Source organism: Rhinoderma darwinii, chromosome 3, assembly GCF_050947455.1.
Source record: "Rhinoderma darwinii isolate aRhiDar2 chromosome 3, aRhiDar2.hap1, whole genome shotgun sequence".
NCBI lineage: Eukaryota > Metazoa > Chordata > Amphibia > Anura > Rhinodermatidae > Rhinoderma > Rhinoderma darwinii.
The window spans coordinates 154439612-154465592 of record NC_134689.1 but is presented as its reverse complement, the minus strand read 5'-3'; the positions used below and the strand labels follow the sequence as shown (position 1 = coordinate 154465592).

General features: G+C 41.5%; 1 long non-coding RNA gene across 1 annotated transcript in view; it reads left to right on the top strand.

The window, feature by feature from the left end:
- Window positions 1-25981, top strand: part of LOC142747889 (uncharacterized) — a 118855-nt gene that overhangs the window by 25145 nt on the left and 67729 nt on the right. The window lies entirely within an intron of this gene.

Here is a 25981-nt window from a genome sequence, read left to right as displayed (position 1 = left end):
GCATAAAAAAAAGCCACTTTAGCAATAAAAGGAAGTGTTAGTAAAAAAAATTACTTTACCATAACTACCTTTATATAAAACAAACGATAAAAACTAGTCTTTTGTTATAAACACAACTATTGTAATGTTTTTCTTGGATTATATCTGTGTATTTATGCATTATATATAAATTGGCCTTGTTGTCTATATTACGATGAAACTCTCATTTATCAAGAGCAGTTTCAGAAATGAAAGCGGAGTAATGATTGGTTGCTAGGGGCAACAAAGCCAGTTTTTACTGTTTTGCTAAATTAGGCCTATAATGGCATGGGCTACATATGTATAGGCCTGTTTGCTTATACTGTAAATACCCCAAACTGCTTCTATTTGTACTGATATTACCTCTGAAATGTGATGTAAGCACTGCAACTAGAAGACACATTAAAATAGAGCAGTGTAGATTATTTTGGTATATTGTGGGCATTTTTTTTTTACCAATGTGAATGTATATAACAGAAATCAAGCTAATAAATGAGAGGAGGGAGAACAACCCGAAATAGTGTGAACATTTTGCACCTGGTAACATTATATACTATCAAAATACAATATGAGACAAACACAGATTAGGTCTATGGGCACCGGTCAAATTTGCCCACAGTAAATTGCATTGCGAATGCGATATTGTGCGATAATCTTAAGCATCTGTGATTTTGCACTGGGATTTTTTGCAATTATTGCAGACATCCAATTGAGGACACTCCCCTGACTTCCTACAATGATGGCTGGCATATTAAATATGAGTTTGCACCGCAATCTAGCATGAGATCGCAGCACAAGACACAATATGTTGCTGTGGAGCCCTTGCCTTACGCTTCATGCACACAACCGTGTGCGCCTGCCGAGTCCCGTCAGTGAACCGAGGAAATACAGAACATGTCCTATCTTTCCTCGGATCGGAGACTCGGATCATTTTTCACGGACCCGATTCACCCGCTAAAGTGAATGGGTCCGTGAAGACTATCGGGTGCCACTCGGATGCCGTCAAAACCGGCCCAAGTGGCACAACGGTCATGTGCATGAGGCGTAAGAAAGGATCATTGCCAATGAGGTGGCTGTAGCCTCATAGAAAAATCGTTAGTGGCACTTTTTTATTTTATATATAATTCAAACAATATTATTATTTCTGTAGCATATAAATTTCATAAACACATCAACGCAGTTTACACTTTTTCCCACAATCTGCCTTCCTCTAGTTTGATTCTTGAACTCAGCGTTGGGACAAGCTCAGAATATGCTCATGTAAGTCGCATGACCAATCATTTATTTTCTTCCCTCTTCCCCACAAATCCCCAGCATATTTAACTATAATCATACTCCTCATTTCCACCCCATCCCACACACGTGCATTTGTCAAGCTGAATGTTCACCCTAAATGACAGGCAAACTTTGTCTGGAAAACAAGAGTTAATATTTCAGTGCCATGCACACTCTTTACTATTTGGAAACAAAGCAACACTTGTGGTATAGAATATGTAGTGCTATAAAATGTATTTGGAAATAAATACCAAGCTGCGTCTTAAAATAAACAGTACACCTTACTGGATGCATAAACAAACTAACTGGGTATTCATCAACACTTTCCTCCCACGCAGTGTCTCTGCTGTTTGTTTATTTATATTGATTGCCAAGTTTCTTTTGTAGCAAGTTTGACATTTAAAAAAAACATGAAAAAAGTTGTTTATTTTCTTAAAAACAAACAAACCACTGGCCATAACTTCAGTAGGTGATCATTACATAACATTCCCTATACTGACCAATACAATCCATAAGGTACTTCATGGGCCGCTGTCAGGGGCACACTTAAGGAGTTTATCTATTAAGTGGAAACCCCCTCTGAGCAGTTCTATAAAAAAAAAAATAATGTAAAGGTTACAGCTTATAAATGTATTTTTTATTTCAATGGGCACAGACAAAATCTCTATGCAGTGAGCTCCCCCTAGTTGCAGCTGGATGTGGGAAAAGAACCAGAGGATTTAAAGCTGTTCTTAAAAAAAATAAAAAAGAGCCCCGGCCTTTATAAAAATTCAGGATTTCTTTCTGTATGATGTCATTTATATAGGAAATTGTCAAAGTCTGTAAAATCAGGGGCATTTTGCTGTCTTCATTGTGGGCACATCACATTTGGAAACTCTTGTTTAAAAATCCTGCATTTTTCCCTGGCTGTACAGGGTCTGTGCATTCATCAAACGCATAATCTTGGATACACAATATAAAGAGAGTAAAGAAGTAAACCATATATATCTAAAAAAAAAAAAAGGCCACATCAGATTCTTTATTCAAATGCACAAGGAAACAATTCAATTCAAGAAAACTTCAATATTAGGCCTTATACACGCAGCAGAGCCATGTGCATGCAGCTTTACGACAGACCTAAGAGTTTCTTTTGCTATATAGTGCTACCATAGCATACTTCTATTTAGGTACAAACAAGAAAATTCAATATGTACACTAACTGCACCTGCAAAAAGGCATGTTTGTAAAATTGGTTTTCCGTAACATGAATGGTGCCTAATATGGGACCATGGTTTACATGTTCACCATTGACAAATGATAGCTGTGTTATACATTACAATCCTGACTGACATTGCCTTTGCGTATTTTCAGTGACAGGTCTCTTATGTTTATGATCTGTCTATGCTGACCCGTTAATTAGGGGAGGAAATATCTAGAGGAAAAACAAGGCCTAAAATCCATGCTTCCCCTGACTGGCCTGTAGAGCTATCCTAATAACAGAGGCTGACATTGAAATTATTTTGTAAATGCGAATAAAAAATGATGACAAGCTTTATACAGAACCACTTAAATAAATAAAAAAATGTGTTTGGCTGTCACTTTGTGGCCTCATTAGGCTGATAGAAAGATGACTATATCTGCAAATTAAACTTTGCCCCGTAATACTTAGTGACCTGCAACTTCTGCTCAGAACTTCCTTTCTCCCGAGAGTTCAATGCCTCCATTCTTGTATATTCTTACAATCAGTATGAATGCTGCAAACATAGATTTATATCAAACCGATGGAAATTTGGAAGAAAACAACAACACTAAATATAAATAAGTAATAGCAGTATAAGTATCCCCTGCAGACCTATGGAGGGAAAGATTTTAGATCAGCTTCCCTCCACATTATCTTTTTGATAAGTGCTGCACAGGTTGCCCTCTGTCTACAGGTTATTATGGCATTAAAAACACTAGTTTTAGAATTACGAAGGACACAAAGTTGTGGAGAAAGTGGGCATAGTAAAGATCCATAAGGATGAACGCCATTTAGCACACTTCATATATACTATACAGTGAAGGAAATAAGTATTTCATCCCTTGCTGATTTTGTAAGTTTGCCCACTGTCAAAGACATGAACAGTCTAGAATTTTTAGGCTAGGTTAATTTTACCAGTGAGAGATAGATTATATTAAAAAAAACAAAAAACAGAAAATCACATAGTCAAAATTATATATATTTATTTGCATTTTGCACAGAGAAATAAGTATTTGATCCCCTACCAACTATTAAGAGTTCAGCCTCCTCCAGACCAGTTACACGCTCCAAATCAACTTGGTGCCTGCATTAAAGACAGCTGTCTTAAATGGTCACCTGTATAAAAGACTCCTGTCCACAGACTCAATTAATCAGTCTGACTCTAACCTCTACAACATGGGCAAGACCAAAGAGCTTTCTAAGGATGTCAGGGACAAGATCATAGACCTGCACAAGGCTGGAATGGGCTACAAAACCATAAGTAAGACGCTGGGTGAGAAGGAGACAACTGTTGGTGCAATAGTAAGAAAATGGAAGACATACAAAATGACTGTCAATCGACATCGATCTGGGGCTCCATGCAAAATCTCACCTCGTGGGGTATCCTTGATCCTGAGGAAGGTGAGAGCTCAGCCGAAAACTACACGGGGGGGGAACTAGTTAATGATCTCAAGGCAGCTGGGACCACAGTCACCAAGAAAACCATTGGTAACACATTACGCCGTAATGGATTAAAATCCTACAGTGCCCATAAGGTCCCCCTGCTCAAGAAGGCACATGTACAGGCCCGTCTGAAGTTTGCAAATGAACATCTGGATGATTCTGAGAGTGATTGGTAGAAGGTGCTGTGGTCAGATGAGACTAAAATTGAGCTGTTTGGCATTAACTCTACTCGCCGTGTTTGGAGGAAGAGAAATGCTGCCTATGACCCAAAGAACACCGTCCCCACTGTCAAGCATTGAGGTGGAAACATTATGTTTTGGGGTGTTTCCCTGCTAAGGGCACAGGACTACTTCACCGCATCAATGGTAGAATGGATGGAGCCATGTACCGTCAAATCCTGAGTGAAAACCTCCTTCCCTGCACCAGGACATTAAAAATGGCTCGTGGCTGGGTCTTCCAGCACGACAATGACCCGAAACATACAGCCAAGGCAGCAAAGGAGTGGCTCAAAAAGAAGCACATTAAGGTCATGGAGTGGCCTAGCCAGTCTCCAGACCTTAATCCCATCGAAAACTTATGGAGGGAGCTGAAGATCCGAGTTGCCAAGCGACAGCCTCGAAATCTTAATGATTTACAGATGATCTGCAAAGAGGAGTGGGCCAAAATTCCATCTAACATGTGTGCAAACCTCATCATCAACTACAAAAAATGTCTGACTACTGTGCTTGCCAACAAGGGTTTTGCCACCAAGTATTAAGTCTTGTTTGCCAAAGGGATCAAATACTTATTTCTCTGTGCACAATGCAAATAAATATATATAATTTTGACAATGTGATTTTTTATTTTTTTTTTATATAATCTATCTCTCTCTTAATAGTTGGTAGGGGATCAAATACTTATTTCTCTGTGCACAATGCAAATAAATATATATAATTTTGACTATGTGATTTTCTTTTTTTTTTTTTATATAATCTATCTCTCACTGGTAAAATTAACCTAGCCTAAAAATTCTAGACTGTTCATGTCTTTGACAGTGGGCAAACTTACAAAATCAGCAAGGGATCAAATACTTATTTCCTTCACTGTAAATTCATACATATTTCCTTTGGGGTTCCTTCTATACCATAATATAAATGTTAAAATGCATGACAAATATTGTGAACATTTACTTTAACACACTTAAATTCCTCTTTAAATAAATGCAATACTTAAATAATAAGAATAAGACTAAATATTCAAAATAACAAAATACATAATAAATAAAGGCATACAAATATATTAAATACTTAAAGGGAATCTGTCACATTGAAATTGAAGTCCAATCTACGGGCAGAATGTTATAGAGCAGGAGGAGCTGAGCAGATTGATATATAGTTTTGTAGCAACAGATTCAGTATAATTTGTCATTTATTCATTTCAATCTCTGCTCATTCTCGGCTTAAGCGTCCAGTGGGCGGCCATAATCAGTGATTGACAGCTACATCTGTATTTACACTCATCCAGGGAAGGCTGTCAATCACTGATTAGGACCGCCCATTGGACTCCTAAGCCCAGAATGAGCAGAGGTTTAAATGAATAAATTACAAGTTATACTAAATCTTTTGATACAAGTAGAAATATCAAACTTCTCAGCTCTTCCTGCTCTAAACATGCTGCACAGCACCACAAAATCATGTTGCGGTTTTACGGTAACTGTGGTAATTAACTGCGATTTCACTGCACCGTTTGAATAAACCAAATTACAGGACTGTGGGGTTCCCAAAACAACAGGATATTAACATCACAATATTCTGAGCTCCTTCATTTTACACATCTTTGAACCTGGCACATTGTACTGATACTCTCCAAACAGAAATTGTTTCCTAAAATGTACTGCAGCTATATTTTGCTGGCAAGTCATTCAATATCTACAAGAATAAAACATGTTACTGAACAGATAAAATAATTCTAATTTATAACTTCCCCAGACACAAATAAACATAAGTTTGCACTGACTACTTAGCTAAGATATATTTTCAGTGGATAGAACATTGTTAAAAGTTACTTTTTTAGATGCAGTGAATCTGATGTGGGTTTCTTACATGGGTTGTCCCCAACTGGACAACCCCTTCTTTGAATAGAGTTTCCACAGTGATCAGATGATCACCAGAAGTCCGTCCATCTTTTCTAATCCACGGTAATCAGCTGTTATCAGTAGAGGAAGTTCCATGCGGCCACCCAGAGTAAATGTATTGTAGTATTAAACTGAGAAATTTCATATGGAAGGGCGACCATGTAACACATGGACGCACGAAGTCCGCCTGGGTGGAAGATGGGAAACTCCTTAAGGTGCTTGTACATATAAAACCCCATATATTTTTTCTAATATTCATAGTATACATTAAAACATAAAACTCAGAAAGCAAAGTATATCTGTCTATACATGCAGGTCCTTAAAAAGTATATTTTTGAACACATTAGCCCACATTTACATAGCAGTTTAAAAAATTTTTGCCGTAAACGGTGACTTGCAACAAATAAGAGTTCATTTTGTGACTTTTCTCTTTGCTTGCTAGACTTGGAAAGAGTAATAAGAAAAGTGGAAGTCGTCTCCAAGGAGACGTAGTTTAGGCGACATTTATTAAGAAGAATGCGTGAAAATAGGAATGTGTGACAATAGCTCAAATTTCGACACAAATTTGTCTGTTCTGTCTGTGAGAGCAGCTTGTTTTTGCAGATCTGGTCCGTCCATGCGTTACATGGATGGTCATTTATTTTATTGGCCGCCATCTAATGCTACATTAATAATGTTACAGCAGGGAAATGTATAAACAGATGCGGCTTCATGAGACTTTAAAGTGAACCTGTCAGCTTAATATGCTGCCTGTGTGAGAGCAGCATATTACAGCTAAAGGTCCATACTTCTAGTAGCCAAATGGAACAAAAAACTTTTTTTGCGGTTTGGCTAAAAGAACCACTAAAAGAATACAGTGAACTAATAGTTATCCAGCACACAGAAGAATTTGGGTTGCCACTACATCATGCCAGTAATGTTGGCACTACTCCACGCCTGTGCTGTTGGGATCTCTGGCTCTACAGCTGCTGTTGGGGCTGTGCTCTGTGCGTGCGTAGTGTCGACTCCGAATATACACAGTGGAGTCACATTATTATGACCACCAGCTAATATCCAGAGTAACTGCCGTGCTCAGCACGGACAGCAGCTAGACGTGCTGGGAGTGACTCCATAAGGTGCTGGTAGGTTGTCTCAGGCATCTGGAGCCATGCTGACTGCAGTGCATCCCACATTTGCTGGAGGGTGCGTGGGGGAGGATCCATAGAGCGAATAAGCCAGTAAGCGCGCTCCATACTTCTCCCCTCGCACCAAGACGTAATAGCACGTAGTGGTGCGCGAAGGAGTTAAAGTATCATTTATATATATGTACAAATATCAGAGTATAGTTTATCTTACTTATAACTATGCCTTTAAGTGCCATATGTTTTGTGCTGTTTTCGTCCCCCCAGGTGGAATTTCCAAAGAAGAGTGGCCTGATGTGTGGTTTATGTGACCAGTAATGGTGATTATTGATGCTGGTGTACCTTTAATGGTGTTTGTTTCTCACAGGAAGAGTGGTTCCTCTGGGCAATAGTACTTGTGTTGCTTATTTTGGGCTGTTTGTTTCACTGTAACATTATGACTGTTTATTTGTACAAGAGAGAGGATGAAGGGCTCGGTGGTGGCAAAATTGCTTTGGTGCCCAGACATCTCTTTGCTAAATTCATGCTGCACCATAACAGTGCCAGGACGTCAGTGTGGTGGCCTCTTATCTATAAAACGGTGGTGCTCTCACAAGCCTTATTCAATGTCTGAGTGGAAGAAGAGGAACCTAGCTGAGAGGGAGCTGAAGAGCTGCTGAGTCAGCATCTGTACAAGCGACTAGCACTGACGTATCAGGGAGAAGTGCCCTTGGCTCTGTCCGCGACAAGTGCAAGCTGAACAGCCATCAACCACCAGCCTGAACCTCCATATGAAAGAGACCCTGCTTCTCGTATTGAGAAACGTTGTTGATTTTCCTGCTGTGGCCATGAATAATGGCCTAGTGAAGTTGGGTTGCTACAAATCTACTGTCTTCGCACCATCTTTGCCACGACACTCCTGCATTGGCCCTTATTACCTCAGGGCACCACCTTGCATATTCATGAGGAGAAATCTACTCGCCTGTCCCCACTCTGCAGTGACTGAGAAGTTGTAGTGCCCTCAGGATGCAGATACAGTTGAATTTAATACTGGAGTAAGAAGCTGACTGCTCCTTGCTCCAGCATTCACTGTGCCGTGAGCTATCAGTGGCTCGACGCAGACATATATATAGTGACATCATCGCGCCTGTCTGCGCCGAGTCACTCATAGCACAAGCCAAAGGAGGAGAAGAATCTCCTCCACTCATCGTGGGAATGGGGGATAGGTAAGTAAATGTAATTATTTTTCTATTAGGCACATATGGGGGCATTATACTGGGTATGGGAGGGGGCTCATATGGTGGCAGCTATGGATGCATTATATTGTATGGGGGCATTATATTCAATGGGGCAGCTATGAGGGGGCATTATACTGTGGGTTCAGCTATGGGGGGCATTATACTTTATGGGGGCATTATACTGTTTGGAGCAGCTGTGGGGGCATTATACTGTATGGGGCAGCTATCGTGGGCATTTTATTGTGGGTGCAGCTATGGGGGCATTATACTATATGGGGCAGCTATGGGGCATTATACTGTGGGTGCAGCTATGGGGGCATTATACTGTGGGGGCAGCTAATGTGGGCATTATACTCTTTGGGGAGCAGCTATGGGGAGCATTATACTGTGTGGGGACATTATACTGTGGAGCATTATACTGTGGGGGCAGCTATGGGGGCAATATACTGTGGGGACAGCTATGGAGGGCATTACACTGTGGGAGCAGCTATGGGTGGCATTATACTGTAGGGGCAACTATGGGGGGCATTATACTGTGGGGGCATCCATGGGGGCTGTCGGGCAAGGCGGCTGGGCATAGGTGCGCACAGGGATCTGGTGGTGTTGGGGAGAGGTAGGGGGGGAATTCTTGCACCAGGGTCTTTGAGTCTTTAGCTATGCCCCTGCTCATAACTATGAGTTTGGTGTATTCTTTTAATGCTTTTATTAACCAAGTGGCACTAAATTATTTTGTGCCATTTGGCTACTTTGAGTATGAACCTGTAGTTGCAATATGCTGCTCTTACATAGGGCAGCGTATTATGCAGACAGATCCACTTAAAGAAAAATAACCCCTTTTAAATGATCCGCAGAGCTTTCCTCTATAAGGCTTCATTCACATCTGCATCAGGACTCCGTTCACGGGTTCCATCGGAGCTTTCCGTCAGGGGAACCCGTACGGTATTGATTCCGTCAAGACGACGGTACCCTAAAACAAAGGTAACAAACGGAAACCATTTACACCGGATCCGTCACCATTGAAATCAATGGTGATGCAAACGGAAACCTATGGTTTCCGTTTGTTTCAGTTTGAATTCCGTTCATGGGTTACCCTGACAGAAATGTCCGACGGAAACCATGAATTGAGTCCCAACGCAGATGTGAACGAAGCCTTAACTGCAACATAGACCCAGCAGCCCTAACAATCCCAAAACTAATAACCTATTTGACTATTTTTTAAAATGCTATATCTATCATACAGCTACCAGTTCTTAACTAACACGAGTATAATAATTCAATTAGATGTTCCGTACATTTTAAAATGCAATGAATTTGTAATATCTTCTAATAATAACAGCTAATAGAATAGTTACAGTTGTATGTAGACAGCAGAGCAGAACTAACATGCACGATTATGTACAGAATGTGAAATCCCTCTGGTATTTCTGTTTTAAATAGTTGCATGGTTAATAAGCCTCTTAATTCATGAGAAGGTGGAATATATGTATCACGTTGTGAAATATTACTTGTTTTCCATGAGATGCATTTCTGCCATAAATATTGAATGCTCAAACTTTGTTTGCTCAAAGACATTGTCACGTATCACGTGGCTTTAGTGTGGATCCTTGTGGCTGCCAATGGTTTGGCTCTAACCAGATTGGGGTGAGTCTAATGGATCCCTGATATTCACCCTTAACCCCTGTAAGAAGGTATGGTCTTTGCTGCAGGGTAATACCTAGGTCGCAGTCACAAGCATACTGTCCTGGATTCAGCAGGGCAGTTCCAGATTCCGAACGGTGTCCCACTGTCCAGGACGGCCAGTGGTATGTCCCGGTGTCAACTGTTTCTGTGTCTTGAAGACGCATACAGTTGAATCTAATTCTCAGTTCCATGCTTCTGTATTCACTGTGTGAAGCCGTCGCAAGCCACTTGGCACTGACAGACCAGATCTCCTCCACTCATCATGGGAAAGGGGCTAGGTAAGCATTTGTTTTATTATTATTTTTATTAGGCACTTTGGGGCATTATACTGTATGGGGGCAGCTATGGAGGCATTATACTGTATGGGGCAGTTATGGGGGCATTATACTGTATGGGGGCAGCTATGGGGGCATTATACTGTATGGGGAATTTGTGTGGGCATTATACGGTATGGATGCATCTGTGTGGGCATTATGCTGTACGGGGGCATTATGCTGTATGGAAGAATTTGTGTGGGCATTATACTGTATGGGGCAGCTGTGGGGGCATTATACTGTATGGGGCATCTATGTTAACTCTATACTGTGCAGGGGCAGCTGTTTGGCATTATAATGTGTGGGAGGCACTATGGGGTATTATATTGTGTGGGGGTTTATATAGGGGCACTATACCGTGGGGACATAATACTGTGTGGGCTGAACTGGGTGTGTATGGGCGGGGATTGGGCAGTGTTAGGGGTGTGGCTTAACAGTTGCCTCTCTTTGCCATACTTGAAAGTTCGGAGGTATGATCACCAGTTGGCAGCTAGAAGATGCAGCAATGATTGGACAAAGCCATAGGTAGACAGGAGTGGAAAGTGTACTCGGTATTGGAGTGCGGTCAGACGGAGCCAGAAGTCAGGACCAGTAGTACCAGGCCTGGAAACCGAAGGGCAAGACAGGAGCGAGTCAAGAATATGCGGAGGTCAGGAACCAGGTGTAAAACAACAAGTACCAAGCAGACAATCGAAGGGGCTAGGCAATAAGCAGAGTCAATAACAGAACTAGGTCATACACAGACAATCAATATGGGCCTGTAAATAAAGCAGAGACTGAACAGACATGACACTCAGGCACTAAACGAGTGCGCTAGCTGGGTATATATAGCAACTCTTAATGACCTCATAATAGAAGCAGCCAATGGAAGGTGCTACTGTGAATAACCTGATCCACAGACCATGGAAGGAGTTAATAAACACAATCTGTAGCAGCAGGGTATGGTCACATGCCCAAGAAAGTCAGAGAAGCATAAGGCTAGGGCTACACCTAAACTTTGCTGGAACAATTTATCGATAGAGATAAATCGCTATAATTCCCTGCTAGCGATTTATTTTTAGCGATAAATCGCTCCAGCAAGGTCTTGACACATGAGAAGGATGCTGCAGCACAGGAACACATGCGCATGCGTGTAAGAGCCTAGGACTATCTTGGTTACCAAGGTAAAAATACATTTGCGCCTGCACACTAGCCTGCAGGGAACTGCCGGATTTGGCAGTTTCAACATATACACTTCGTGTGACACGGCAGCCACAGAAAGTGACATTAATATTGCACTAAAAAATCCCATGAAAATTGCTGTCACAGGCTTGTAACAGCGATTCTCATGTTGTCCTAGGGGACATATTTGTAGTGCGAATTTTCAAAATCACTGCCAAATCTCAGCATGGAGCGATTATAAAAAGAAAATCATCTATGATTCACTTGCTGATAGCGAATCAGGGGCGATCTCACACATCCCTATGTATAGCAATTGTCGCACGATCTTAGAAATTGCTATGATCGCACGACAAAATGTCTAGGTCTAGCCCCAGCCTAAGGCCCCCTGCATTCAGCCGTGTCCGTAATCACAGCTGCGGACAGTCTTCTGCATTCTGAAGTATGGGAGCACGGTTCGTAAAATCAAAAAATAGGACATGTCCAATTTTTTGCGGGTAATTTCTGCAGCCTGGACACCTTCCCATAAATATACAGGAAGAAGTCCGTGGGCAATAGAAATGAATGGATCCATACTTTGATCGGCAATTACGGTCCGTAACTGCGCATCAAAATTACAGCCATGTGCATGATTCCCAAGACTGGGGCTAGACATAAGTTTTTGTTTTGTAGTGATCGATAAATCACTGTCCGTAGGAATGCATTAGGCTACGGCTACAGAGTATTTATTTAAAAAAAAAAAAAATCACTAGCAAATCTCTTGATTGGAGCGATTTTGTAGAGACTTTCAGGCTATCTTTATCGCATTGCAATGGAACGTGATTTTTCACAGCAATATATCAGCGATTATTTTGTAGTGAGATAAATAGCCGTAGCCTAATGCTTTCCTATGGACGGCGATTTATCGCTTAATGCAAAACCGAAGTCTAGGTCTAGCTCCAACACTCACTAAGGATGCCTGCAGAGTAAAAAATATAGACCTGTCATTGACACAAGCTGTGCGTATCGATTGTGAAGCAACACAGCAGGAGAGAAGGGTGAGGGAGTGGTGAGTAACAGTCAGGTCTAGGAGCCATCGCTAAGAACAATGACTTGCTATAAGGTGGGGTGGGGTGCACCAGGGAATGTGCAAGCCTGGCCTTATATATGACAAGGTTTTGCCCCAACAGTAGCCAGAATAAAACTCCCCTTGGCAGTTACAGCAGTGCACTTCCCTAGCCTCAAGGGCCAAGTTCACATGGGTCGAATACGATGCATAAAACTATGTAGCCTATCCGACCTAAAACCTGCAGCACATTCTCTCCGAATAACCACACCAAATTGTGGTGCAGTTTTTCGGCCGGAATGTTTTTTATAGAAAACGGAAGTGAAAAAAACAAAAAACGCCCATACTTATCCTATGACAGCCTGCAGACCGGCCTACTGGGATAATGTTTTGTCCCATGTGACCGCTGCAGCCTGTGATTGGCTGTAGCAGTCACATGGGATGAGACGTCATCCTTGGAGGCTGGACGGGACGCAGGAGCAGAGAGATCTGGGTAAGTATGAGATTTTTATTTTGTTTTCTGAATTGCAGCAGAGTCGCAACGTCTCCTCTACAAATATCGCAACATCTGCTATTTGTTGTGGGTTTTACCTCCACATTGAATGCATTTGGGAAAATCCGCAACAGGAAAGCAGTGATTCTGCAACAGAAATTGACATGCTGCCGATTAAAAAAACGCCCTGCAGGTGAATTTATGAACTGTTTTTTGGCAGGTTTTTTTATGAAGTGCGTGGATTAGATTTGTTCAAATCTCATGCATTTTGCTGCTGCTGTAATATGCTGCAGATTTTCCGCAATGAAATTTGTTGCGGAATATCCACAGTATTAATGCTGCATGTGAACCCGGCCTAAGGGTATGTTCACACGCTAGCTGTCATTTACGGCTGAAATGACAGCCTGTTTTCAGAAGAAAACAGCTGCGTCGTTTCAGCCGTAAAAGCAGCTCCTCGTAATATACGAGGCGTCTGTGACGCTCGTCTATCTTGAGCTGCTCTTCATTGAGTTCAATGAAGAACGGCTCAAATTACGTGGCAAAGAAGTGCCCTGCACTTCGTTGCCGAGGCAGTAAATTTACGCGTCGTCGTTTGACAGCTGTCAAACGACGACGCGTAAATTACAGGTCGTCTGCACAATACTTCGGCAAACCCATTCAAATGAATGGGCAGATGTTTGCCGACGTATTGTAGCCCTATTTTCATCCGTAAAACGAGGCATAATACGCCTCGTTTACGCCTGAAAATAGGTCGTGTGAACCCAGCCTCATAGTAAAAACTGTCTGACTCCACCCCACCCCACAGTAGTAACGGCACATTCACACAGGGTAGTAATAGTGCGGCAGAGAATCACAATATTACTGTCCCTACAGCAAAACCACATTGTTTTTGCTTGAGTTCTACTGTGATTACGTTAAAACTGTATGTTCATCCAAGTCCCAATAGTCACAGCAACATCCCATCCTCCTCCCAGTAGTCACAGCAACACTCCTAGTTCACCCATAGTCAGAGTCACAATCCTTTTGCCAGTACACCCACCTCTCAGTAGTCACAGCCACAATTCCCACAGCCCATTTCCCTCTCAAAATCCACAGTCACATTCTTCTCAGGCGATTCCCCTTTCAGTAGTCACCGCCACAATCCCATTAGCCCCCGCTACAATCCCATTAGCCCATTTCCCTCTTAGAATTCACAGTTACAGCAACCCCCATCCCACACCCCTCTTAGAATGCAAAGCCACATCCCTTCCAGAAAATCCCCCCTCAGTAATCATAGCCACAAACCTGTCCACAACCCTCTTAATCTCTCCAAGATCATCCTGTCAGGTCCGTATTTCAGGGTAGCTTCCTTCTCCCTGTTATTTCACACCGAATAACCACCTCTGTAAATTGAAAGCTGAAGGCATGCCTGGAAAGAAGTAAACCAGCCAAAGAGATGTTGGTACACAGCTTTCCTCAGATAGGACAGGAAGCCAACTGAACTTTATTCAGAACAAAGAAACACAGAAAAATACACATGCCCCCTCCCTAGAGATGTGGGACTTGCTTAAACCCCATTGGCTCCTCAGATGTAAGTTCTTCTGCACATTCTTCTTTGCATTCCAGGGGGCGGTGTCTTCCATAGGCGTGATATGCAGGCTCTTTGTGTTCCATGAATCCAATCTCTTTGTGTAATATACTGAATATATATATATGTAAGGATAATATTTTTGCAAACAATATACATGGTAATGATCCCTGACAGTCCCCCCTAAAAATATTATCATTCTATCCCTGAGTCTTGCCTAGCAACCTACCACTGACCACTCGAACCAGGCGGGTAGGGGTTTTGATTTCTTCACCAGCTTGAGACGAGCTACTCCTGATGAGTAACCCCCCTTTGTACCTGGACTTCCAAGGTTTCGGCGTGGTCCTAACTTTCCCTATTCTCCTCAGGATACAGGATGGTTGTCTTGGTATAATTTACAAACCGCTGCTGGTTGTAATATATATAATTAATCCAGTCTACATTTTTAGTAATGGTAATAATTGTCGCACTGTCACTTACTGTCCTAATGGGACTTTTACCCCTGCAGATATAACAGGTCATGGGCAGCACAGTGACCTTCACCTCACACCTTCACATAAAACTTCTCAGATTGTAATTTGCAGCACCGTGGCATATTTATACACATTATAATTATAAACCTCAGACATTATAAACAATAGGGCCTCAACTAATAATATAATGCTATCACCAATCTCATGCTATCACCCTCAGGTTTCGGGTCCCATCAGTTCATTGCCAGTCCTGTACATCATTGTCCCCTTCTTCTCCTGTCTTTTGCTCTTCACTGACTGTCACCCTCAGGGTAACCCACACAATTGTGGTGTCAGACTACGTTGGTGTCCAGTGGGGGAGTTATTATTACCCCCCTCCTAGCCACTTACTTATCAAAACACTTGATACTGCTAACGGATTCACTCAGGTCTTTGGTCTTTACTTTGATCTTTGCTGATGTCATCAGGACTTGGTTTGGTCCTTCTCATCTGTCCGACACCGTCTCTTTTAGTTTACGTCACCGTGCTGTACATAACACCTCATGCTGTGAGCCTGGGGTGAGATCCCACGTAGATGGAGTAGTGGAGTTGTATTGTGACTACCACAAACCCTCCGCATCTGTCCTCTTCCTCTGGCAAGTTACTTGTCTGGGCGGCTGCTTAGAATTGTGACACTGCCGTTAATTCATGATAAACGCGTTGTATTGGCTCCGGCTGCGCCTGCCGCATCTCAGTGATGGAGTTCATCGTGTTAAAAGTCTTTTAGTTCATATTTACTGGCACTTGCTGGGGACCCCCAACTCTTGTCAATTGTTAAAATAAATACTAATCTGGTGATAACATCATCCGCATACATTATAAACGTTGTTCTAAGTACATACAATAATGTCAGGCCCTTAAACGACATCAAACACTTTTATATAAGGAAAAAACTTCTCTGTTACAAAGGACAGGGAACCTACAAGATGTGTGATTACTGGGAACATTTCATTTGCACATGGTGATACTTTTTCAGCAGGATTTGTACCTTGATTTCAGCTGATTGCCTAGAACATCTCCACCTCACAGAAATATACACAGATTCCACATGTTTATCTGACAAGTGTCTCAAACCAATTTTTATTACTCTAATCTGGTTCGTTCTACCTGGGAAGGCCTCCCAAGGTCGGTTCTCTTTGTGGGAGGCGGGTATGATAAGGTTGGCACCGGTTTACCAGGACTGTTCTGTAGGCAAATCAAACAGCTCTAACAGAATTTAGCAGCAACAGCTGTAAAACCTGGTACATACCAATTAGATCTTACCACGTCGATCCTTGCAGTCTTGGGGCATATGTGAGGTCATACACCATCAATACAAGTGCTATCAAGAATGCATTGGGCGCTACCGGTTTACCTTCCTTTATCCGTCCACATTCTGTTAGAATCTGGTTCTCACGCCTTCCGCTCCCAGTTGGACTCTTCCTGTGAAGAACAAGCTTTTCATAGCCTAATCAGTAATTGATCTTAATCAGATAATTAACTTGAAGAAAAACATTAACAATTAACAATTTATTTTAAACGTTCACACTGGTCAGTAAATAAAACTGATACCTACAAACTGATTCTTCTTCTCTTTATATATAGCCATACATACACATATACACTGCACAGAATTCTCTGCTCTAAAATTTCCCTTTCACAACAACAACAAAAATAAACAAATAAAAATGTTTTCGAATGGGAATATTCCGCTTCTGTACCTTTTATCTGACACATCCAATAGTCCAATGCTGAGGCTAGTCTAGAACTTTACATAAAACTTAACCTCAGTATTTAATATTCCCACAACACTTCTTAAATACAGTTATTAAACAACCTAACTTTGGGATAACACTGGAGAACGGCTGACATCTTATCATTGTACAAACATCAGTTCAATACTTGGGATAACACTGTTCCCCTGTCACTACACACAACGTCTGCAGTGGGGAAGGTACTGGCCGGGCTTCAGACCCCCCTGAGAACAAGTCTACACACACGAGCACCGCGTCATACACTTCTACCTCGGGTAGTTGTATGTTCTGCAGTCGCTGGGATGGGTAATTTGGCCGGGCTGCACTTTTCACAGGTACCTTTGCTGTTTTACCTATATAATGCCGTGCGCACATCATGCCGGCTGCTACAAACCTAGTGGTTACATTATTGTATCCAGGGACAAGCCAATTTACTGACACCTGGCTGCACATACCCTTGTTGTCAGTTCTGTCTTCTCTTGCTCTCTCAATTGGCTTACCCGATGATCCAATAAAATTCCTACTACCAATGGGCCCATAATTGTGGGTGATGCCAAAAGCGTACCTAGAGTCAGTGTAAATGTCGGCCGTCTTACCTTCTGCCAGGTTACAAGCCTCAGCGAGCACCTCCAACTCCGCTCCTTGAGATGAACAAGAAGGTGAGAGTGGTTTCTGGATGATTTACCTGGTGCCTCGTATCCTGTCTTGTACATACTGTATATGATCAAGTATTTCTACATTACAAATTTACATTAAAAACCCATGTCACATATAGATAGAACATCTCAAAGGGGTGGCGTCTTCATGTTATACACTTCTCCACACTCATCTGATAATCTAGAACACTTTGAAAATTTCACTTTTATCAGGGTCTGTAAATACTTGATTAATACAAAAACAAATAAAAATATATATTACTGAAATCTGGCATAAAATAAACAATGTTCAGACAATTTTTTTTGTTTTGCCTTCTCCCCCATCTAAATCTATAAAGACTCATCTGTGAGAGACGTCACCTCGCCTCCTGTGTAAATTTGCTGGAGGGGGATGGTCTTTTACACACTACCTCATATTGGGTGGAGACTACAGCACAGCATACCCAGTGCCATATTCACCGTTCTGGAAAGATCTGGAACCATCTACACAGAAAAACCTCAACATTTAGATTACTCTCATACACATTTAATCTGGATTACTCATTGGGGTCTCATACACATTTTGTAGATCTCCTGAAACCAAATTCATTATGCAAAACAAACCAAAATTGTACCTGATCAGTTCTTTCACCATTCCCCCCTTTGTGGACTCTGCGAAAGTAATGTAGCAGAGTTCAAACCTACATCTCAACATAACAAAGTCGGGCACTCTATCTGGGGGCACTAGTTTAACCCCCTGTAATGTACAACAGCCTGAAACAAAAATGACTTTTTCCTGACGAAAATACATTTTATCTTTACAATGACATAACTCATGTGTGAAATCAAAAACAAAACAATTGTAGTTAGTTATTCAATAAAACAGAAAATATTATATCTGATAACATTAATTACTGCAAACCAACAAACTGTATATAAAAATAGGGAAGGGTGGGGGGCACATACATTTTCAAGACCCCGTGTCTCACAGTATCTATAGTTTAATACATCTGAATTAACATCAAAACACATTAAATCTGATCACATCATAACACATAAATATCGTAACTTTTATAAACAACAGCGCATGCGCAAAGATAAGAAATTTATTTAGGTTTGTAGACATTACTGATATATACATATATATATATATATATATGTATATCTATCAGTGCAATATTGTAATCCTTTGTCTACAGACTGCACCCAGTCAGCCCCTCCTCCTCCTCCCAAACTCGGCACACCACAGGGGGGAGGGGGGAGTCACACACTCACTCCTCACAGCTTCTAGTCTCACAATCTTAACCATTTCAATGCCGGCAAAACAACATACGTATCTGCAATCATTCATCACACCATTGTATAGGAATTATCTACGTTCAAAACATCAAACACATAATCTGTAACAGTCCAATCAGTCGGCCACCATCTCTATATTATGATGACGTGTTGTTTCATCAGTGAACAGCATCCTGTACAGCTGGAACAGAATCTAAAATAGAAAGAACACTGCAGCATGTGTTACCAATGACAAAATTAACAAAGCGATTATTCCATAACTGGTTTGGTTGGGCCGGGCGTGGCCACATCAGGGGTGGGTGGGGGGCAGCCTCGAAACACATTGCGCAGCTGTGAGGGGGGTTTCCCGCCCACAATGGGGACACACTCAACATGAGGTACGGCGGCCATTACCGGGCGTCGGCTGGTCCTGTGTTTCCTAATACATATAACATACAATACCTGTCTTATTCCTAACTTCCATTCGCTTCACCAAATCATATGAATAGGATCGGGTGATCCTGATGATTTGAATATGGACCGTAAACCATCCATTCTAACAGTCTATATTATACACGTAATTTATATAACAATTTTCGGTCTACAACTCTTGGTCTGGCCGGAAATATTACAATTTCGCAGTCTGCAACTCTAAGTCTCGCCGAAATATTGCAATCTCTAGTCTGCAATGTATTTATTACATCTCGCTAGGATATAACAATCTCTAGTCTGCAATGTATTTATTACATCTCGCTAGGATATAACAATCTCTAGTCTGCAATGTATTTATTACATCTCGCTAGGATATAACAATTTCTCGGTCTGCAATGCACAGGTCTTGCCGTAAAATTACTCATGACTTATCGTGCCCCTGTATAAAACAGGTTATATTTTCTATATAGTCCCTAATTACCCAGAGGATGGTTAGTCGGGCACGACTAAGTTCTCACAGGTTTGTGACCTCACAGCGGAAAATATCGCCTCTGTCGCCTGAGATAATCCAGGAAATCAACAAAAGGGTTCTACAGATCGCCACAAGACTGTCCACTAACACAAGAATAAACCAAGAAAATATGATCGACTGAAGCACGTAAGATTAGAAGAAATGTACAAATTTTATTGAAATAAAAACATGAAATAAGTTAAAAAATGGAATAGGGGATGAGTCACACAATAAAAAGACGTCAAATCAATCAAAGACCGGATATGGTTATTTTGTCAGCATGTAAACAGTGTACATGTTTGTTATAGCAGCAGAGAAAAATACATATGATCACATAAAAAAGCTGTGTCCAGTTGGAATCAGGACAGAGCTAAATACATCCAATGACGGCAGCAATATGGCAGATAGAGAAATATATTACTTATGGTAATGGAGACTTCTAGGTAAGTATGAGAAATCCGTGTGGATCACAACCAGTTATATGGATAATATAGAGAAATATTAAATGCCAAATGCACTTAAGGTCAAAGAATGACTGAGGGTAACAAGCCGAGGGTAACAAACAAGATTAAGTCACAGCTGCTAAACAGGACAAAAAAATGTAAGACATACCGGTGGACATGATGGAAACGTGGATGAGACGTCTCATCCACGTTTCCATCATGTCCACCGGTATGTCTTACATTTTTTGTCCTGTTTAGCAGCTGTGACTTAATGCCGTCATTGGATGTACTTTGCTCTGTCCTGATTCTAACTGGACACAGCTTTTTTATGTGATCATATGTATTTTTCTCGGCTGCTATAACAAACATGTACAGTGTTTACATGCTGACAAAATAACCATATCCGGTCTTTGATTGATTTGACGTATTTTTATTGTGTGACTCATCCCCTATTCCATTTTTTAACTTGTTTCATGTTTTTATTTCAATAAAATTTGTACATTTCTTCTAATCTTACGTGCTTCAGTCGATCATATTTTCTTGGTTTATTCTTATGTCAATCGTTGATCGATGCACCAAGTATATCTTGGTTACTACTCAGGATTCAATATAGTGCATTCAATACAGTTAGCAACGGTGCTTTACAGTTTATTAATAAATATCTTTTTTGAGCACTACTTTTTATTGCATTCTGTCTGTTGGTATTCTATTGGTTTATATGTCCACTAACACAGATAAGTCGAAGATTCATAAAATCAACTGACTTACCGTGCTTAGTATGGAGATGATCAGACTCTTTCAGTGGGCAACCTTGGGTCCTCTGTTTCACCCTGTGATTGATTGTCGGTTGTCCAGATTCCGATATCTCCTCGAGTGAGGTCCCTGTTCGGGCGCCAAAAATGTCAGGTCCATATTTCAGGGTAGCTTTCTTCTCCCTGTTATTTCACACCGAATAACCACCTCTGTAAATTGAAAGCTGAAGGCATGCCTGGAAAGAAGTAAACCAGCCAAAGAGATGTTGGTACACAGCTTTCCTCAGATAGGACAGGAAGCCAACTGAACTTTATTCAGAACAAAGAAACACAGAAAAATACACATGCCCCCGCCCTAGAGATGTGGGACTTGCTTAAGCCCCATTGGCTCCTCAGCTGTAAGTTCTGTACATTCTTCTTTGCATTCCAGGGGGCGGTGTCTTCCATAGGCGTGTTATGCAGGCTCTTTGTGTTCCATGAATCCAATCTCTTTGTGTAATATACTGAATATATATATATGTAAGGATAATATTTTTGCAAACAATATACATTGTAATGATCCCTAACAATCCCACTCTTAGTAATCAGTCACAATTTCAGTCAGTGACAGCCTCCAGCTCCATGCATTGTGCACAAGTCAGACACCCAGCCGCTAAATGTTTAAAATGTAGGGCGCAACATCCAGTCACAAGAACCAACTCTTTAGAACGAAAAACACAGGAAGACATTTTCTAGTGACAGGGAAATTATCCTCCCAAGTAGCACAAAAGAGATTAAAGGGGTTGTCACAAATCACAAATAGGACTAAATAGTCTCAGTACTTCAGGTGCTCACACTTTGTATTATATATTAAACCAGGGGTTGAGGAGTAGGCTATACGCTCAGCGCTGGTTACATTGACTTAATCTGAGGAGTCAATATAGCCAACCCTGTAAAATGGACGCAGTTTTAAGTACACGTTTCTGCCTCCTTCTCAGCACTCAATCTTGAGAGCCACACTTAACAGCAAAATGTTAACATTGAATATATTACAAAGTGCTCACACAATTTAACCCTAACACTTTGAAGCAAACGGCACAATACTATTTATCACCTTCTAGTGTTCTAGGGCAGTGAAGAAGTTAATGCCAGGATCCCTGAGGTCTAGAGCTGAGAAGGGGTTAATTTTTCATACCTGGTGGTAACCCAGAGTGGCTACTCACCTCTCCAGGATCTAGCAGTGTATCTATGGCTGCTGATCATGTTCAGCTTTATCTTCCTGCCCTAATCATGGAGATCAGTGTATGGAGATCAGAGCGGACAGTGCAGCTGTGATTCAATGGACAGACATATGTCTCTATGATTGGGCACAGCGCTTAATGAGCGATCTGTCTGAGCTGGAAGGGGGCGCAGGCAAACAACAACATTGGATGATAGTAGTGATGGACTAGGGATACCTAAGGTACACCCGAAGAAATTATTCATAGGGCCCCTATCAATCTATACAGAATGAGGCAGATTCAGAGTCAAAAGGGGCCAGAATTCTGGCTTACAAGGTGTGCGCCACATTTATAAACTGTTTAGACGCTTTTTCAGCATGCTCGACAAGGGGGCATGATTTTTCAAGAAAGGCTGTGGTCTAGCAGAAAGAGGTGTGGCTTAAAAATGCACCACTGTGTGCCAAATTTTTGGCCTAAAAAAGCTAGCGTAAACTAAGCCAACTAATAGGTGGTATAAGGAAGCGAAAAGTGTCTTGCTAGCTGCGCCTAATTTATTATAAAGCATGCACCACTGTGATCAATTTGGAACATTTTCTCACTGCCTTGTCTAAGGCCTTATTCACATGGCAGGGATAATCGCCCGGGTGCCGCACGTTTTTTTTTAATGGCCATTACACTGCTGCATTAAAATCAATTCATGTCTATGGGGCAATTTATACAGCTGTTTTTTGTTTTTTTTACGGACCGTATGAACGGCCAGGGAAAGAATAGGAATAGAATGTCCTATTTTTGCCCGTTTTCCCGGATCCCTCAATAGACTCAAGTCTATGAGGAATCTGTGAAAACGGGTTCAGAACGGGTGAAAATCGACCGTAAAAAAACGTCAGTTTTTCATGGCTGATTTGACACCCGGTCGTTTGAATAAAGCCTTATTTTACACTATCTAAATTTTGACAGTATTAGTAAATCTGCCTCAATATGTGCATGTCCACTTTTAAATGCAAGAAATACAAAAAAAAGTGACACCTTTGGAATTCCCCATGTTATTTGTGAATAAACCCATAATAGTACCTAGGCACAAGTTATTGGCTCTAAGGTTGTCTTCAGGTTCAGGTGAACCTTTGGGCCCTGAGAATTTATGGGCCCATCATTGTTGCCCACCGAAGACTAGACTGTTGGACCAATTGGCTGGAAAAAAGAGAAATCACAGCACGGGAGATACAAAATAAAATTTAATATAATGGGTGCAAGCCTTAAAGGAACCTGATCTAAGGTCCCAAAGAAATAAACCACAAAATTCAGAAGACAAGGCAGCACATCCAATAAATAGGAATTTTAATCACCCACAAAGTCCAACAGGAGCTTGAGAAGGGTTCTGTTGGACTGAAACGTCGCATTTGTGGGTGATTAAAATTCCTATTTATTTTGGATGTGCTGCCTTGTCTTGTGAATTTTGTGTTGGATCAATTGGACCTTCCTTTCCTGAAAGTGGTGACCTGTAACTTTTAGAATTATATCTTTTGATACAAACACCATTGCGAAGGAAACAAGCTGGACGATTATTTTCAGCTTTCTACAATCCATTTAAATTATCCACTCCTTCGCATTCCCTCTTAAGACATTCACCTAGATTCAATACTTTCTGATCATTGGACTTCAATCAAAAGATGTTCTAGAATAGAGATGAGCGAACCGGGACAACCCTACCCGGTTTCGGTCCGAACATCGCGAAAAGTTCGGTTCGCAGCGAATCCGAACTTCACCGGGTTCGGCCGAACACCTTTTGACCGAACCCGGGCGGGCACAAAAAACATTACAAAAATATTATATTAATCGGCAGCCACTTGTCTCTATCAATCACTGATAGAGAAAAGAGGCTGCTGATTAAAAATAAAATAAAAAGCATTTCATACGTACCCGGTCGTTGTCTTGGTGACGAGTCCCTCTTCTTCCTCCAGTCCGACCTTCTTTCCTGACGCGGCAGCCTGTGATTGGCTGCAGAGGCCGCGGCAGCCTGTGATTGGCTGCAGAGGTCGCGGCAGCCTGTGATTGGCTGCAGCGGCCGCGGCAGCCTGTGATTGGATGCAGAGGCGGTCACGTGACGTGCGTGACCGCCACTACAGCCTGTGATTGGCTGCAGCGGCGACATGGATGAAACGTCATCGCTGGAGGCCGGACAGGAGGAATGTAAGTATGAACGTATTATTTTATTTTTTTATTACATTAAAATTGTATTTTCCGCGCGCCGAGCATGGTACTGTCAAGGTTGCTGAAAGAGTTAGTGCAGCCCATTAACTCTTTCAGCACCCTGGACAGTACCATGCTCGGCACACGGAAATTACAGGTTCGCTCATCTCTATTCTAGAACATAACGGCTAAATTAAAGGGAATCTCTCAAATCATTTTGACTTACCAGACATGTACTAGTGTTTAGTTGGCCTTTTGAAAGCATGTCCATATATCTTTTATTTTTCTCCTATTACTTTGTTTACTGAGATAATCGTTTTTATTGCAATATGCAAATTAGGCTGGAAGTGCCACTTGGGCGGTCCGATTCCATGCAAATGATGATGTTCTGGGCATCTAAGACTGCCTAACTTCTCCACCTGGCTCATGACTGACGTTGCCATGTTATACAAACGTCACAGTTCGACTCATAGAAATCTTGAATATGCTCCTCATTTCTTGTAACGTTGTAAAAGGCTGTATGCGCTTGCACCATGAAATCAGTCATAGACCCGAACGACCTGACTCACTGAACTCACTGCCCGGGGAAGTACAGCTAGTGGAGGTCTTCTGGATATGTCGGCACATGCTTTCAAAGAACTACCAAACGCTGGTACCAGTTTGGTAGGTCAAAATCATCTGACAGATTCCCTTTAATGTCACTGTTTGTAATAATCATAGCAAACTGTCTATTCAGAGACTACTGGAATTGAAAGAGTATTATTACATAACAGATATAATTATATAATATCAGATGTATTTATAGAACTATTGACTTCCATGTAAGGCTTTTAGCTGTTTTAAGAACAGAAAATGCAGGATAGCTTACCTCTAGGTTTCATTTCTGGTTTATTTAGCACTAGGTACTAGATAGAGACTTAAATAGCATTCTTTAAATATGATTTTTAAAATAGACGTGTGAAAATGTAGATGTCACGTAATCTATGGAACTGAAATCTTCTTCAGATATTATAGACTCCGTCGTGTAATTAATTATTTGTATTATACTCTGCCCTTTCCCTATGTACTTTAATAGTGCTGTCTTTATTGCGTTATTATTGTTGTTATTTTGTATTATTTGTTATAAGAATATACACAATAACTGGAGTGAGCAGCCTATGTGACTGCATGGTACCACTCTATCTGTGCGTAGGTTTCGGTGTAAAGCAGTGGTCCACTTGCTAGGTTGAGCAGTGTATCCTTTTGCCTCTAGGCAATGGAAGAGGGAACTTCCAGATAGAAAAGCCAATGAGACACTCAGGGTATGTTCACACGAGGTCATTACGTCCGTAATTGACGGACGTATTTCGGCCGCAAGTACCGGACCGAACACAGTGCAGGGAGCCGGGCTCCTAGCATCATAGTTATGTACGATGCTAGGAGTCCCTGCCTCTCCGTGAAACTGCTGTCCCGTACTGAAAACATGATTACAGTACGGGACAGTTGTCCTGCAGCGAGGCAGGGACTCCTAGCGTCGTACATAACTATGATGCTAGGAGCCCGGCTCCCTGCAGTGTGTTCGGTGCTGGGTACTTGCGGCTGAAATACGTCTGTCAATTCCGGACGTAATGACCTCGTGTGAACATATCCTCAGACC